The sequence below is a fragment of the Bombina bombina genome, chromosome 8, assembly GCF_027579735.1.
Source record: "Bombina bombina isolate aBomBom1 chromosome 8, aBomBom1.pri, whole genome shotgun sequence".
Taxonomy (NCBI): domain Eukaryota; kingdom Metazoa; phylum Chordata; class Amphibia; order Anura; family Bombinatoridae; genus Bombina; species Bombina bombina.
This window is the reverse complement of record NC_069506.1, coordinates 115328669-115345179: the sequence shown is the minus strand read 5'-3', so window position 1 is coordinate 115345179 and position 16511 is coordinate 115328669.

Genomic DNA, 16511 nt, shown 5'->3' with positions numbered 1-16511 from the left:
TAATATTCGAATTCAAATGTGACATTCGAATTCGAATGTAAGATTCAAATTAAAAAAGTATTTCTAGTCTACAACTGTGTTTAATAAATGTAATATTCTAATTCGAATGTGACATAGTAGTAATTCTAGTCTAATACTGTGTTTTTTGAATGTAATATTCGAATTTGAACATGACATTCGAATTTGAATGTCACATGCAAATTCAAAATAGTATTTCTAGTTTACAACTGTGTTTAATAAATGTAATATTTGAATTCGAATGTAACATTCAAATTCGAATTAGTATTTCTAGTCTAATACTGTGTTTTATAAAGGTAAAATTCAAATTCGAATGTGACATTGGAATTCGAAAACTGTAAATAACATTCGATAATAGAATTTTTAAGAATATTCATTCTAAGCAACATTCTTTTATGTAAATCGAATTTCTACAATAACATTCGTTCTAACATTCAAATTCGAATATAAACACATTCACCCATCCCTAAACATAACCAAATAAACAGTTAAACATTCACATAAAAAGCCCAAGGGTGCTTGCCCTGCAACAACACATGCCCCTCCTTCTAACTGAGAAGGGCATGCCCCCTTGTACCACATTCTCCCACCATAAAATAGGCAAGCAACCCTGCCACATCTCGACAAACTGTTGACCACCGCCACTAATCAACGGCATTTATAACCCCAACAGTAAGGCTAGCAGATGTAAACAAACCACTACCAGGTAAAATTGCTTCCTAAAGAGAAGCAGTTCCCAACCATACCCATAACCCTTCACCAGAACCCACAATACAATATATGATGATCATGGGCTCAGACTCCACCCCCATCATGATAATCTATAGGCAAAATATATGGAGTCACAAACACTGCCACCAGAAAAAACAAACACTGCCAAGAAAAATACTACACTCCCTGATCTCAACCACTCTAACCACCGTGTCTTCATCCCCACTCCAAGCCACCTAGCATCCCAAACCTCTATCAAGATCCCACAAGACAGCATCCCAGTATCTAATGTTTTAAACTCTTCAAATAATTCAAACGTTAAGCAACGTACACCCAAACAGAATGAGACCACTATCCAATACCAAGCCAGCACAACGAACCATAGAAAGACACCACAAATCCCTGTACCAGAAAAATACAGAATTTACAAGAAACAGATTGGCTAGCAGATAGATGGTCAACATTCTGAACATACCAAAATCAGATGAAGACCAGCTACACATAACCAGCGGAACACGTGACTAAGATCCCAAACCACAGCCCAGCATCACACACAGACTCCCGTTAAAGCCCAGAACAACATTTTAAAATTCATCCAGACCTAAGCACACATCGGACTTGTCCACATCCATGAGTTATTATTATTCATTACCATTATTTTTTGTTTATAAAACAAAATATATACACCTAAACAATCCACACCTATAACTACATATACATAGATATATATTTACATGCCAATATAGTATAGATTCCTAGACACATTTAACACATACATACACATAAGGCCCTACATATCTAAAATTCCCATACACTCATAAATTAACTACATATGAGATACATGTGATAAAAGGCAGAGAATATCAAACTACACACCAAACAACACTTATACAGCTATCCACAGGAACCCGAAACCCCATATCATCCACGGAGCCCTTCACACCCAAATCTCAACTTTCACCTGCCAAGAGACAAAACTAACCACAAAGCAATACAGCCTTCCATATAAGTGTATATAAATATCAAAGGCCCCAAACACATTATATACCCCACACACACATATATCTATATATAAAAAAAATTATTTAGTCACAGCACCACTACCAAGTTCTATCTATAATCAACAAATTTAATGTAAGCAAAAATAATTGTATGCAGGGTGCAAGAGTATAGTAAAACCTCCAATTCTACCATATAACTATTTCAAAAGAAACTCAGCACACCTTAATGCAAAAAAAAATAAGGCTTCATTTTATTACAAAGTGCGTAAATACATATTCTTCAATATAAAAGAATCCAAAACTTTCAGTCCATTCACACATGCAAAACACATTCATACATAAAAAATAATCAAGATTCAACTCAGGCGTCCCTGGAAGAATCAATATAAGGCTGTCATAAAACTGCTGTTGTATGTTTAAAATTTTTTTTGGAAAGTTCACTTAAATGTTCTAATCTCAACCTAATCTCAACCTATTGATGGTTGTGCAGCTAGTCAAGCCAAACTACACTGCAAATGGACATGTAAAGAGTTGAACAACAGCCATGCGAGATCCAAATACATACAGTGTGTGTGTGTGTTTTTATATATATATATATATATATATATATATAATATCCACACACACATAGAATACCTATATACCCAAACATATATAAACCCATAAAACTACACAGAAACACAAAGACTCATCCAGCCATAACCTACATATGCACCATAACACCCCAAACCAATTCCATCCCGACTAAACATACATATCAAACCTCCCAAGCTCAACACTGCTCATATAGTCAAGCATTCTCAATGCCCAAGTATGAACTCAAGACACCATGATCTGATTCCAGCTGCTCCATCTATCTAAGTCACCAAAGATGACACCTCCTGTTCTCTTAACAAAGATATCTACAAAATTGTCTAATCCCCCACTCCTGACATCTGGACAACTATGTTGCTGAACAAGACCTCATCAGATATTCTCAATGGTTACCTCCAAGGCAAGTTTTCACCACCATTACCCTCCTGATCCATTCCCATGACATCAAATATATGATAAATTACCTTTGATGTGGCAGCAGTGACAGAAATGTTGCCTATAGCACCCTCATGGTCTGGTCACACTCCTGAACTCTCCCCATGTGAGATAAAATGCAATTTATACCACCATGCTCCCTACTTACCCTATACCCCAAACAACTTCCACCCAAACTACCTGCCACTCCCCATTCTACCCCCCTTTAATAGAACAACCCTGGAAAATGTATACCCTGCCACTCCACTCCTTCCACTAATGCACTTCAACTAGTTAAAAGTCCCCAGTATGCCTACCGCTCAGTCCGTGAATTTCTATACTGCTCCAGCAAAGATTAACATCAACAAGCAAAGCCCAAGGCCCAAACCACCTCCTCCAAGACCTACACATAACTCTTAAAAGACAGCACCTCCAGGAAACCCTCATTAAAATCTTCCCAGGCTAAACCAACCTTATTCCCTCACCACCTATACTGTAATAACATCCCCCACCTACTACACAGCTGTTACCTGTTTCTACCCACCCTCTACACCAGTTGGCACACTACAACTGCTACTCTGCCAGGTATACTCCCATAAAACCCCACCTCCAACAACCAACTAACAGCCTATCCCTCCATCAAAAACTGAGGACTACACCTCATCTATTAAACAGACTGTGGCTGTCCTATCCCACGAACATTATACAAAATTCAGGGTGCACAAATGAGCGTAAAAAAGTTAAGCGGTCAGCATCTGCTCTTACACAAGCTGCTGCTTGCAGGGATTATTAGGTGAATAATAAATTGTGCATTAAATAATTTTTTTATCTTTTATGTCCCACGTCCTAGAGCTAGATTATGAGCGGTGCACAAATTCTAAGGGTTTTATCACAGGTGTTTACATGCATCGGAAGTAGTGCACATATAAAGTTTAATGTAAATGCATTTGCTTGAGCAATTTTTTTTAACTTGCGTTGGGTTAGCGAAACTTCAGAGCTCTGGTTAACTGTTACGCTTGAATAAGACGTTACACAAAACACTTCAAAAATACATTAAAAAGTACATAGTAACAAAAGGGGAATCCCAGGCATCAACTTCAAAAAACAAGTTACTTTATTGTATCCATAATGAGCAAAAGTGAGTATAGATCATAGATCATGTTATACCTTGTCTCACCTGGGGCTTTTAAACCCCTTGTCTTCACAAACAATTATGCCCACATTAACTCTTCACACTCCAATTTGAAAACTGACGTTTTTTATCCCTAGTTATAATGTTACCAAATGTACAGTATTCATATATAATGCAATATAAAGATGTATAGTACCTACGTACATTGCAAGTTCCCTAAACTGTATTTTAACAGATCATGTTACAACACCAAGCAATGTACTAAACAGCACAGTCATATCTTAGCAATGTATTATATACAAACATACAGCTAGATTACGAGTTTTGTGTTATGAGTATAACGCTGCTTTTTCCCTACCGCTGCTATTACAAGTCTTGCAGGTATAGCTGTACTGCAAACTTTTTTGGCCGTCACGCAACATCAGTACCGAACTTTTAAAAAAGTCCTGGGAGGCCAAAAAGTGAGCGGTACAGCCTATACCGACAAGATTCGTACCGCCATCTAAAGTCAGTAGGTATGAGTTGTACCATAAAACTCATAACTAAAGTGTTAAAAAGTACACTTACACCCATAAACTACCTATTAAACCCTAAACCGAAGCCCTCCTGCATCGCAAACACTATATTTACATTTATTAACCCCTTATCTGCCGCTCCGGACCTCGCTGCCACTTAAAATTTTATTAAACCCTATTCCGCCGTTCCCCGACATCGGCGCCACTAGAATAAAATTATTAACCCCTAAACTGCCGCCCTCACGCATAAAAAACACTATTTAAATATAATTAACCCCTAATCTGCCGTCCGACCACTCCGCCGCTATAATAAACCTATTAACCCCTAAACCTAACCCTAACACCCCCTAACTTAAATATAATTAAAATAAATCTAAATAAAACCTACTATTAATAACTAAATAATTCCTATTTACAACTAAATACTTACCTATAAAATAAAACCCAAGCTAGCTACAATATAACTAATAATTATATTGTATCTATCTTAGGTTTTATTTTTATTTCACAGCTAAGTTTGTATTTATTTTAACTAGGTAGACTAGTTAGTAAATAGTTATTAACAATTTACTAACTAGGTAGACTAGTTAGTAAATAGTTATTAACAATTTACTAGCTACCTAGTTAAGATAAATACAAATTTACCTGTAAAATAAAACCTAACCTGCCTTACACTAACACCAAACATTACAATAAAATTAAATAAATTAAATTAAAAAATACATTTATCTAAATTACAAAAAATAATAAACACTAAATTACACAAAATAAAAAAGAAATTATCAAAAATCAAAATGAATTACTCCTAATCTAATAGCCCTATCAAAATAAAAAGCCCCCCCCCCCCCCCCAAATAAAAAACCCTAGCCTACATTAAACTGCCAATAGCCCTTAAAAGGGCCTTTTGCGGGGCATTGCCCCAAAGAAATCAGCTCTTTTACCTGTAAAAAAAAAATACAAACAACCCCCCAACAGTAAAACCCACCACCCACACAACCAACCCCCCAAATAAAATCATATCTAAATAAACCTAAGCTCCCCATTGCCCTGAAAAGAAGTCTTCATCCAAGCGGCAAAAATTCATCATCCAGGCAGGCAAAAGTCTTCATCCAGACAACATCTTCTATCTTCATCCTTCCGGCGCGGAGCAGGTCCATCTTCAAGACATCCGGCACGAAGCATCCTCTTCATACGGTCCCAGCCATACACTGAAGGTTCCGTTATCCAAGATGGCGTCCCTTGAATTCCGATTGGCTGATAGAAATTCTATCAGTCAATAGGAATTAAAAGGTAAAAAATCCTATTGGCTGATGCAATCAGCCAATAGGATTGAGCTTTAATCCTATTGGCTGATCCAAGCAGACAATAGGATTGAGCTGATTGGAACAGCCAATAGAATGCAAGCTCAATGCCATTGGCTGATTGCATCAGCCAATAGGATTTTTTACCCTTTAATTCCTATTGACTGATAGAATTCTATCAGCCAATCGGAATTCAAGGGACGCCATCTTTGATGACGTCTTTTAAAGGGAACCTTCAGTGTACGGCTTGGACCGTATGAAGAGGATTCTCCGCACCGGATGTCTTGAAGATGGACCTGCTCCACGCCAGAAGGATGAAGATAGAAGATGTCGTCTGGATGAAGACTTCTGCCCGCCTGGATGATGACTTCTTGCCACTTGGATGAAGACTTCTCCCAGCTTCGTTGAGGATTTCTTGCCACTTGGATGAAGACTTCGCCGGCTGGATGAGGATGGATGTCCGGTCTTCAAAAACTGTAAGTGGATCTTCAGGGGTTAGTGTTAGGTTCTTTTAAGGGTTTATTGGGTGGGTTTTATTTTTAGCTTAGGGTTTTGGGCAATATAAAAGAGCTAAATGCCCTTTTAAGGGCAATGCCCATCCAAATGCCCTTTTCATGGCAATGGGGAGCTTAGGTTTATTTAGATAGGATTTTATTTGGGGGGTTGGTTGTGTGGGTGGTGGGTTTTACTGTTGGGGGTTGTTTGTATTTTCTTTTACAGGTAAAAGAGCTGATTTCTTTGGGGCAATTCCCCGCAAAAGGCCCTTTTAAGCGCTATTGGCAGTTAGTGTAGGCTAGGTTTTTTTTTGGGGGGGGGGACTTTTAGATTAGGAGTAATTTGTTTTTATTTTTGATAATTTCTTTTTTTATTTTGTGTAATTTAGTGTTTATTATTTTTTGTAATTTAGATAAATGTATTTTTTTAATTTAATTTATTTAATTTTATTGTAATGTTAGGTGTTAGTGTGAGGCAGGTTAGGTTTTATTTTACAGGTAAATTTGTATTTATTTTAACTCGGTAGCTAGTAAATAGTTAATAACTATTTACTAACTAGTCTACCTAGTTAAAATACATAAAAACTTAGCTGTGAAATAAAAATAAAACCTAAGATAGCTACAATGTAACTATTAGTTATATTGTAGCTAGCTTAGGGTTTATTTTACAGGTAAGTATTTATTTTTAAATAGGAATTATTTAGTTATTAATAGTAGGTTATATTTAGAATTATTTTAATTATGTTAAAGTTAGGGGTGTTATGGTTAGGGTTACATTAGGGTTAGGGTTAGACTTAGGGTTAGGGGTTAATATATTTATTTAGTGTTAGTGATGTGGGAGGCCAGAGGTTTAGGGGTTAATAACTTTAGTATAGTGGCGGCTGCAGCGGTGACATTGGGGGTGGCAGATTACAGGTTAATAAATTTATATAGGTGTCGGCGATGTTGGGGGTGGCAGATTAGGGGTTAATAAGTGTAATGTAGGTGTCGGGGGCAGCGGATTAGGGGTGTTTATGTTAGGGTGGTTTAAACATACATTTTCTTTCCCCATAGACATCAATGGGGCTGCGTTACGGAGCTTTACGCTCTGCAATATCAGGTGTTAGGCTGTTTTTTAGTCGGCTCTCCCCATTGATGTGTATGGGGAAATCATGCACAAGCATGTCAAAGCAGCTCAAAGCAGCGCTTGTATTTGTGTGCGGTATGGAGCTCAACGCAGCCATATTGCCCACAAATGACGGGTTTTTTCAAACCTGTAATAGCAGCGTTATTAAAGATGAGCGGTGGAAATAACTTGCAAGTTATTAGCGAGCCAGCCATAACGCAAAACTCGTAATCTGGCTGCCTGTTAATGGTTCTTATAATTTGCTATGAACAATTTAAGCTCCTTTCAAAAGATCAAACAGGAAGCATTCAATAAAGCTTATATCCAAAAGAAAAATCATTATTTTCTAGATACAATTACATAGAATTATAACCATGTGATATTTGTGTTTTCAATTTTAATATCCAGTATGCCTCCTGCTTTCTCAAGAAATTTAGTCTATCACCACCTCTCAGTGGCCTATTTATTGTTTCAATTGCATTTAATTTGAATCACTGTTAACATTTTGTTGGTGTTCCTCAATGAAGTGCTTGGCTAAAGCTGAACATGAAATCTTATTTTCAATATAAAATAGATGCTCTCTGATCCTTGTGCTTACATCACAGTTAGTTATTCCTATGTAGTGACCCTTATTCTGAGAGCATTCTTTAAAATATATTACATACTCAGAGGCACAATGAATGCATCCTTTCATTTCAAATTCATCATCAGTAGTGTATGATTTGATTTTTTTTGTTCCTTTTATATACAGTACCCACATGCACAACATCTTTTGCTGCCGCATCTGTAAGTACCATTAGTTGTTAGCCATGCACTTCTTTGATTTGAACTACTCTTTTTAAGCAAACAAAAATGTTCCTAAGGTTTTAGCTCTAAAATAAATAAATCTACATCTTCCTTCTATAGTTTCTTTGAGGGCTGCATCACCATATACTATGTTACAAATGTCAAAATACTGGTTTGAGATTTGTGTTACAAAAGTTGGTCTCTTGTCCTTTTTCTGCATACTGCTAGAGGATAGGACTTCAATTCTATCCATTCTATCTATTTACTTACAGACTCAATCTGTCTTTTAGGATATCCCCTTTTAACCATTCTATCAGTCAGTTCTTTTTTTGCTTTCTTATAGTCATCTGTATGTGAACAGTTTTTATTTACTCTCATTAGTTGGCCTTTATGCCTTTAACCACATGTCTAGGATGGCTACTAGTGGCATGTAGCAGTGCATTTCCTGCTATAAGCTTACAATATAAATCTGTCTTTACTTTATTTGCATAGTCTACAATCAACCCCAAGTCTAGGTAAGTAATCTGTTTCATGTGCCATTCACTAGTAAATTTCATGCCCATTCTATTTCTGTTCAAATAGGACACAAACAGGTTCCCTCCTTATCACCATCCCACACAATGATCAAATAATCTATAAATCTTTTATAAAGAATTATAGATATTTTAAAGGGGTTACTATCTCCACAGGTCAGGGAATGCTCAAGCCATCCCATAAAAGGTTTAGCCTAGGACGGCACAAAGCGTGCCCCCATTGCAGTTCCCTGTCTTTGGAGATAGTAATTACCTTTAAACATAAGGTAATTATGTTTCAAGAGGAATCTTATCACTTCCAGTATATAAACTTTAAAACTTTCATTAAAATCAAAAACACTCAACCTTGAGCTGCGCAAAGGTACAAATGCAATAGTAAATGTGATATTATATGTGATATTATATTATTATTAAATGTGCCAGAACTGTATGATACCAGTACTTAATGCGCACACAATCATAGATTAAACTTATCTATAAACACTATAATTTGAAGAGTTGCTATACATCCATAAAAGTAACGTCCTAAATCAGTATAACACTTAAATTGTACAAATTTGACAAACTGAACTCTTACGTTTATCCACCAACGTGCCTCAGGGAGTATAGGTAGTACACTTACTAATAGCTGTCTTGATGATAAGTTCCTTTAAGGATAGTAGCTCTCCCCTTTAATGAGTCGCAGGTGCAGCTTCCAGAAATCTCCCGGCACCAAGGAGTGACAGGGCAATAGATAACTAAAAGACAAGAACACAGAAGCGCAACCTCGACTCAAGGTAGTAATATAGGATTTAATAGAGCACACACAACGCTATGCACTTACAGGAAATGAGATTAAAAACCGCTTTTAAAGTGTATGTATATTTACGGTTCCAGGCTGCATAAATCACAGTTCATTCCCAAGAGTTCATAATCCTCCAATACACATATTAGTCAACAGTACCACGATTTGAAGTCCCTGTAAGAGAACCCTCTCTCAAGTCAACGAATGGATGCGTACACCAGTCCTGTCCTCGTCTACGCGTTTCATCTGTCCTATGCAGACTTCTTCAAGACGGCTTTGGAGGAACTGTGTCACAATCTCATTTCCTGTAAGTGCATAGCGTTGTGTGTGCTCTATTAAGTCCTATATTACTACCTTGAGTCGATGTTGTGCTTCTGTGTTCTTGTCTTTCATCGAAATCACCTTCCAAATTAAAGTACTCTACTTCTTGTAGGCCTTGTTCATGAGGGATGGAAGAATACAGTAAAACTGCATCAATGGTCAACCAGCTATATGAAGTTGTCCATTTAAAGGAGTTAAACAGATGTAGCACATGCTTAATGTCTTTCAAATGACTATGTAGGTTCAGTACTATGGGTTGCAAAATATTGTCAACCCAATTGCAGAAAAGGTTCTAAAATAGACCCTATACCTGAAACTATCGGCCTTCCCTTCAGATCATCAACTCCCTTTTGAGTTTTAGGTAAGTGATAAAAGATTGGTATTTTAGGATACTCAACATACAGGCTATCAAATGTAGTTCTATTAATATGACCCTTTTCAAGCCCTTCGTCCAATATATATAATAATTTTCTTTGAATAAAGAATGTAGGATTAGCGGAAAGTTTAGTATAAACTTGCTCATAACTGAGCTGTCTTAACGATTCAGAGATGTACCAAGATTTATCACAAACATTGATACTATTCCCTTTAGCTGACTTTTTAATTACAATGTTGTCATTGTTTTCTAGAGAGGTGATTGCTCTTTGTTCATTCTTTGTTAAATTCAGTTTCCTTAGTCTTATACTTTTATTTTGGTTTAGGTGTACAAGATCTTCCAGTATTCTTTTCTGAAAGAGCTCAAGTTGCTTTCCTCTTGTTTTTGTGGGATAAAACCTTGATCCCTGTCCATGTACATTATAAAAGTTTTTAATTTTCCTTTCTAGATCAAGATCGAATGCTTGTTCATTATGTGCTAAATGCCCACACATATCCTCAAATAATACTGTTTTCGGCTCTACCTTTTTAATAGATATACTATTTTCATCATTAAATTCGTTCTCAAGTGTATTAGGAAAATGTATTCTAAGAGTTAAAGGGACAGTCTACACCAGAATTTGTATTGTTTAAAAAGATAGATAATCCCTTTATTACCCATTCCCTAGTTTTGCACAACCAACACAGTTATATTAATACACTTGTTACCTCTGTGATTACCTTGTAGCTAAGCCTCTGCAAACTGCCCCCTTATTTCAGTTCTTTTGACAAACATCCATTTTAGCCAATCAGAGCTGGCTCACCTGAACTCCACGTGCGTGAGCACAGTGTTATCTATATGACACACATGAACTAAACCATCTAGTGGTGAATTTTTTTTTCAAAATGCCCTGAGAGAAGAGGCAGCCTTCAAGGGCTTAGAAATTAGCATATGAACCTCCTAGGTTTAGCTTTCAACTAAGAATACCAAGAGAACAAAGCAAAATTGGTGATAAAAGTAAATTGGAAAATTGTTTAAAATTACATTCTCTATCTGAATCATGAAAGTTTATTTTGGACCTGACTGTCCCTTTAATGACCTGATAAATTAATTAACATCTAAAATAGTCTGAAAGAGATTAAAATCAGTACTAGGACAGAAACCTAAGCCACCGTTTAGAACTTTTATTTCTGTTTTAATTAGTGTATGAGGATAAATTTAGCACTGCATCATTTATCTCTGTTTTCCCCTCATTTTCTGTTGTCTTAATTGGTATCTGTCCTATGTTGAGCCCTAATACTCTGTACCTATTATGTGCCCTCCCCCTTTTGAGACAAACTGGTTTCTCTGAAAAACCTGGTACCTGTTGGTGTTTTTCTTTTCTACTTTTTGACTCTCGTCTGCCTTTTTAGGTATCTCCTTGGGTCTTGCTCCTTGCTCTGTGTATGTAACTTTTTTCTTAATTGCCTGTATTGTGTAATTAGATTGCTGGCCTACATCCTGATAGTGAAGTTCCTCATCTATTTCTGATTGTGAAAAATTAATCTGATATTAGCAATTCTTTCCCTGAGGTCTAATCATCTTCAGCAGTGTGTTCTATATCACTAAAGGTGACCTTTCTTCTATTTCTGCGACCCTTCCTATTTTTATTCTTATTAGAGTTTTTCTTACTACTACCTTGCTGACCTATATCTTATCCTGCTGATAGCTACCAAACACAATGCTTTTTTTGAGGCCTTTTAAAACCTTTTGTCCAAAAATACACTTTGTCATTAGTATAATCCTTTCTGTCCCTAAGGAACTTAGGGCGCGATACGATATGCAGCGTAGTTTGTGGCGCAAACGAGGGAACCCCCGCCGCCCGCAGTTTCAGCTCGCAACTCGAGCCATCCCATATACGGCGCTGTCAGATGCTAAAGTGCCGTAAGTCGGATAAACCAGCGATGTCCAGAAATCCGCGTAAGTACAAATTTCTGGAGTCGCCAGTGACTTACGGCACTTTAGAAACTGCCGGCGCCTACAAAACCTGACTAAAGTATGAAATCACCCGCACTGTCTAACACGCCTCCCAAACATAGCCCGACACGTCTAACCCTCTATCCGCTATCCCCCCTCACTATCCTAACAATAAAAAAAGTTATTAACCCCTAAACCGCCGCTCCCGGACCCCGCCGCCACCTAATAAAGTTATTAACCCCTAAACCGCCGCTCCCAGACTCCGCCGCCATCTATATTAAATCTATAATCCCCTAATGTGAGCCCCTACCCCGCCGCCATGTACCTTAACTACCCCCTAAAGTGAGCCCCTACCCCGCCGCCATCTATTTTAAAATTATTAACCCCTAATTTAATCCCCCTACACCGCCGCCACCTATATTAAATTATTTAACCCCTAATCTAATCCCCCTACCCCGCCGCCACCTATATTAAATTATTTAACCCCTAATCTAATCCCCCTACTCCGCCGCCACCTATATTAAATTATTTAACCCCTAATCTAATCCCCCTACCCCGCCGCCACCTATATTAAATTATTTAACCTCTAATCTAATCCCCTACCCCGCCGCCAGCTATATTAAATTATTTAACCCCTAAAATACTAAACTATCCCTACCACTAAACCTAAGTCTAACCCTACAAATAGCCCTGAAAAAGGCTTTTTGCGTGGCATTACCCCAATGTAAACTGCTCTGTTGCCAGCCCTTAAAAGGGCTTTTTGCGGAGCATGCCCCAAAGAAAACTGCTCTTTTACCAGCCCTTAAAAGGGCTTTTGGCGGGGCTTTGTCACAAAGTAAACTGCTCTTTTGCATCTAATCTAAATCCCCCTACACCGCCGCCACCTATATTAAACACAATAATTCCTAATCTAATCCCCCTACACCGCCACCACCTATATTAAACACATTAACCCTAATTATATTAGGGTTAATATAGTTAATATCGTTATTATAGTATATATATTAACTATATTAACCCTAATTATATTAGGGTTAATATAGTTAATATCGTTATTATATTATATATATATTAAGTATAATAACCCTATCTAACTCTAACATCCCTAACTAAACTCTTATTAAAATAAATCTAATATTAATATTATTAATGAAAATATTCCTATTTAAATCTAAATACTTACCTATAAAATAAACCCTAAGGCCTAGATTTGGAGTTTGGCGTTAGCCGTGAAAACCAGCGTTAGAGGCTCCTAACGCTGGTTTTGGCCGCCCGCTGGTATTTGGAGTCATTGATTAAAGGGTCTAACGCTCACTTTTCAGCCGCGACTTTTCCATACCGCAGATCCCCTTACGTCAATTGCGTATCCTATCTTTTCAATGGGATCTTCCTAACGCCGGTATTTAGAGTCGTTTCTGAAGTGAGCGTTAGAGCTCTAACGACAAAACTCCAGCCGCAGGAAAATAGCAGTAGTTAAGAGCTTTCTGGGCTAACGCCGGTTCATAAAGCTCTTAACTACTGTACCCTAAAGTACACTAACACCCATAAACTACCTATGTACCCCTAAACCGAGCTCCCCCCACATCGCCGCCACTCGATTAAAATTTTTTAACCCCTAATCTGCCGACCGCCACCTACGTTATACTTATGTACCCCTAATCTGCTGCCCCTAACCCCGCCGACCCCGTATTACATTTATTAACCCCTAACCTGCCCCCCACAACGTCGCCGCCAGCTACTTAAAAAAATTAACCCCTAATCTTCCGACCGCAAAGCGCCGCCACCTACGTTATCCCTATGTACCCCTAATCTGCTGCCCCTAACACCGCCGACCCCTATATTATATTTATTAACCCCTAATCTGCCCCCCTCAACGTCGCCGACACCTGCCTACACTTATTAACCCCTAATCTGCCGAGCGGACCTGAGCGCTACTATAATAAATGTATTAACCCCTAATCCGCCTCACTAACCCTATAATAAATAGTATTAACCCCTAATCTGCCCTCCCTAACATCGTCGACACCTAACTTCAATTATTAACCCCTAATCTGACGACCGGAGCTCACCGCTACTATAATAAATGGATTAACCCCTAAAGCTAAGTCTAACCCTAACTCTAACACCCCCCTAAGTTAAATATAATTTAAATCTAACAAAATAAATTAACTCTTATTAAATAAATTATTCCTATTTAAAGCTAAATACTTACCTGTAAAATACATCCTAATATAGCTACAATATAAATTATAATTATATTATAGCTATTTTAGGATTTATATTTATTTTACAGGCAACTTGGTAATTATTTTAACCAGGTACAATAGCTATTTAATAGTTACCTAGTTAAAATAATAACAAATTTACCTGTAAAATAAATCCTAACCTAAGATATAATTAAACCTAACACTACCCTATCAATAAATTAATTAAATAAACTACCTACAATTACCTACAATTAACCTAACACTACACTATCAATAAATTAATTAAACACAATTCCTACAAATAAATACAATTAAATAAACTAGCTAAAGTACAAAAAATAAAAAAGAACTAAGTTACAAAAAATAAAAAAATATTTACAAACATAAGAAAAATATTACAACAACTTTAAATTAATTACACCTACTCTAAGCCCCCTAATAAAATAACAAAGCCCCCCAAAATAAAAAATTCCCTACCCTATTCTAAATTAAAAAAGGTAAAAGCTCTTTTACCTTACCAGCCCTGAACAGGGCCCTTTGCGGGGCATGCCCCAAGAATTTCAGCTCTTTTGCCTGTAAAAAAAAACATACAATACCCCCCCCCCAACATTACAACCCACCACCCACATACCCCTAATCTAACCCAAACCCCCCTTAAATAAACCTAACACTAAGCCCCTGAAGATCTTCCTACCTTGTCTTCACCATCCAGGTTCACCGATCCGTCCTGAAGAGCTCCTCCGATGTCCTGATCCAAGCCCAAGCGGGGGGCTGAAGAGGTCCATGATCCGGTCAAAGTCTTCATCCAAGCGGGGCAGAAGAGGATCTTCCATCCGATTGAAGTCTTCATCCAAGCAGCATCCATCCAGAGCGAAGCGGCAGGATCCTGAAGACCTCCAGCGCGGAACATCCATCCGGCCCGACGACTGAACGACGAATGACTGTTCCTTTAAGGGACGTCATCCAAGATGGCGTCCCTCGAATTCCGATTGGCTGATAGGATTCTATCAGCCAATCGGAATTAAGGTAGGAATTTTCTGATTGGCTGATGGAATCAGCCAATCAGAATCAAGTTCAATCCGATTGGCTGATCCAATCAGCCAATCAGATTGAGCTCGCATTCTATTGGCTGTTCCGATCAGCCAATAGAATGCGAGCTCAATCTGATTGGCTGATTGGATCAGCCAATCGGATTGAACTTGATTCTGATTGGCTGATTCCATCAGCCAATCAGAAAATTCCTACCTTAATTCCGATTGGCTGATAGAATCCTATCAGCCAATCGGAATTCGAGGGACGCCATCTTGGATGACGTCCCTTAAAGGAACAGTCATTCGTCGTTCAGTCGTCGGGCCGGATGGATGTTCCGCGCTGGAGGTCTTCAGGATCCTGCCGCTTCGCTCCGGATGGATGCTGCTTGGATGAAGACTTCAATCGGATGGAAGATCCTCTTCTGCCCCGCTTGGATGAAGACTTTGACCGGATCATGGACCTCTTCAGCCCCCGGCTTGGGCTTGGATCAGGACATCCGAGGAGCTCTTCAGGACGGATCGGTGAACCTGGATGGTGAAGACAAGGTAGGAAGATCTTCAGGGGCTTAGTGTTAGGTTTATTTAAGGGGGGTTTGGGTTAGATTAGGGGTATGTGGGTGGTGGGTTGTAATGTTGGGGGGGGGGGTATTGTATTTTTTTTTTACAGGCAAAAGAGCTGAAATTCTTGGGGCATGCCCCGCAAAGGGCCCTGTTCAGGGCTGGTAAGGTAAAAGAGCTTTTACCTTTTTTAATTTAGAATAGGGTAGGGAATTTTTTATTTTGGGGGGCTTTGTTATTTTATTAGGGGGCTTAGAGTAGGTGTAATTAGTTTAAAATTGTTGTAATATTTTTCTTATGTTTGTAAATATTTTTTTATTTTTTGTAACTTAGTTCTTTTTTATTTTTTGTACTTTAGCTAGTTTATTTAATTGTATTTATTTGTAGGAATTGTGTTTAATTAATTTATTGATAGTGTAGTGTTAGGTTAATTGTAGGTAATTGTAGGTAGTTTATTTAATTAATTTATTGATAGGGTAGTGTTAGGTTTAATTATATCTTAGGTTAGGATTTATTTTACAGGTAAATTTGTTATTATTTTAACTAGGTAACTATTAAATAGCTATTGTACCTGGTTAAAATAATTACCAAGTTGCCTGTAAAATAAATATAAATCCTAAAATAGCTATAATATAATTATAATTTATATTGTAGCTATATTAGGATGTATTTTACAGGTAAGTATTTAGCTTTAA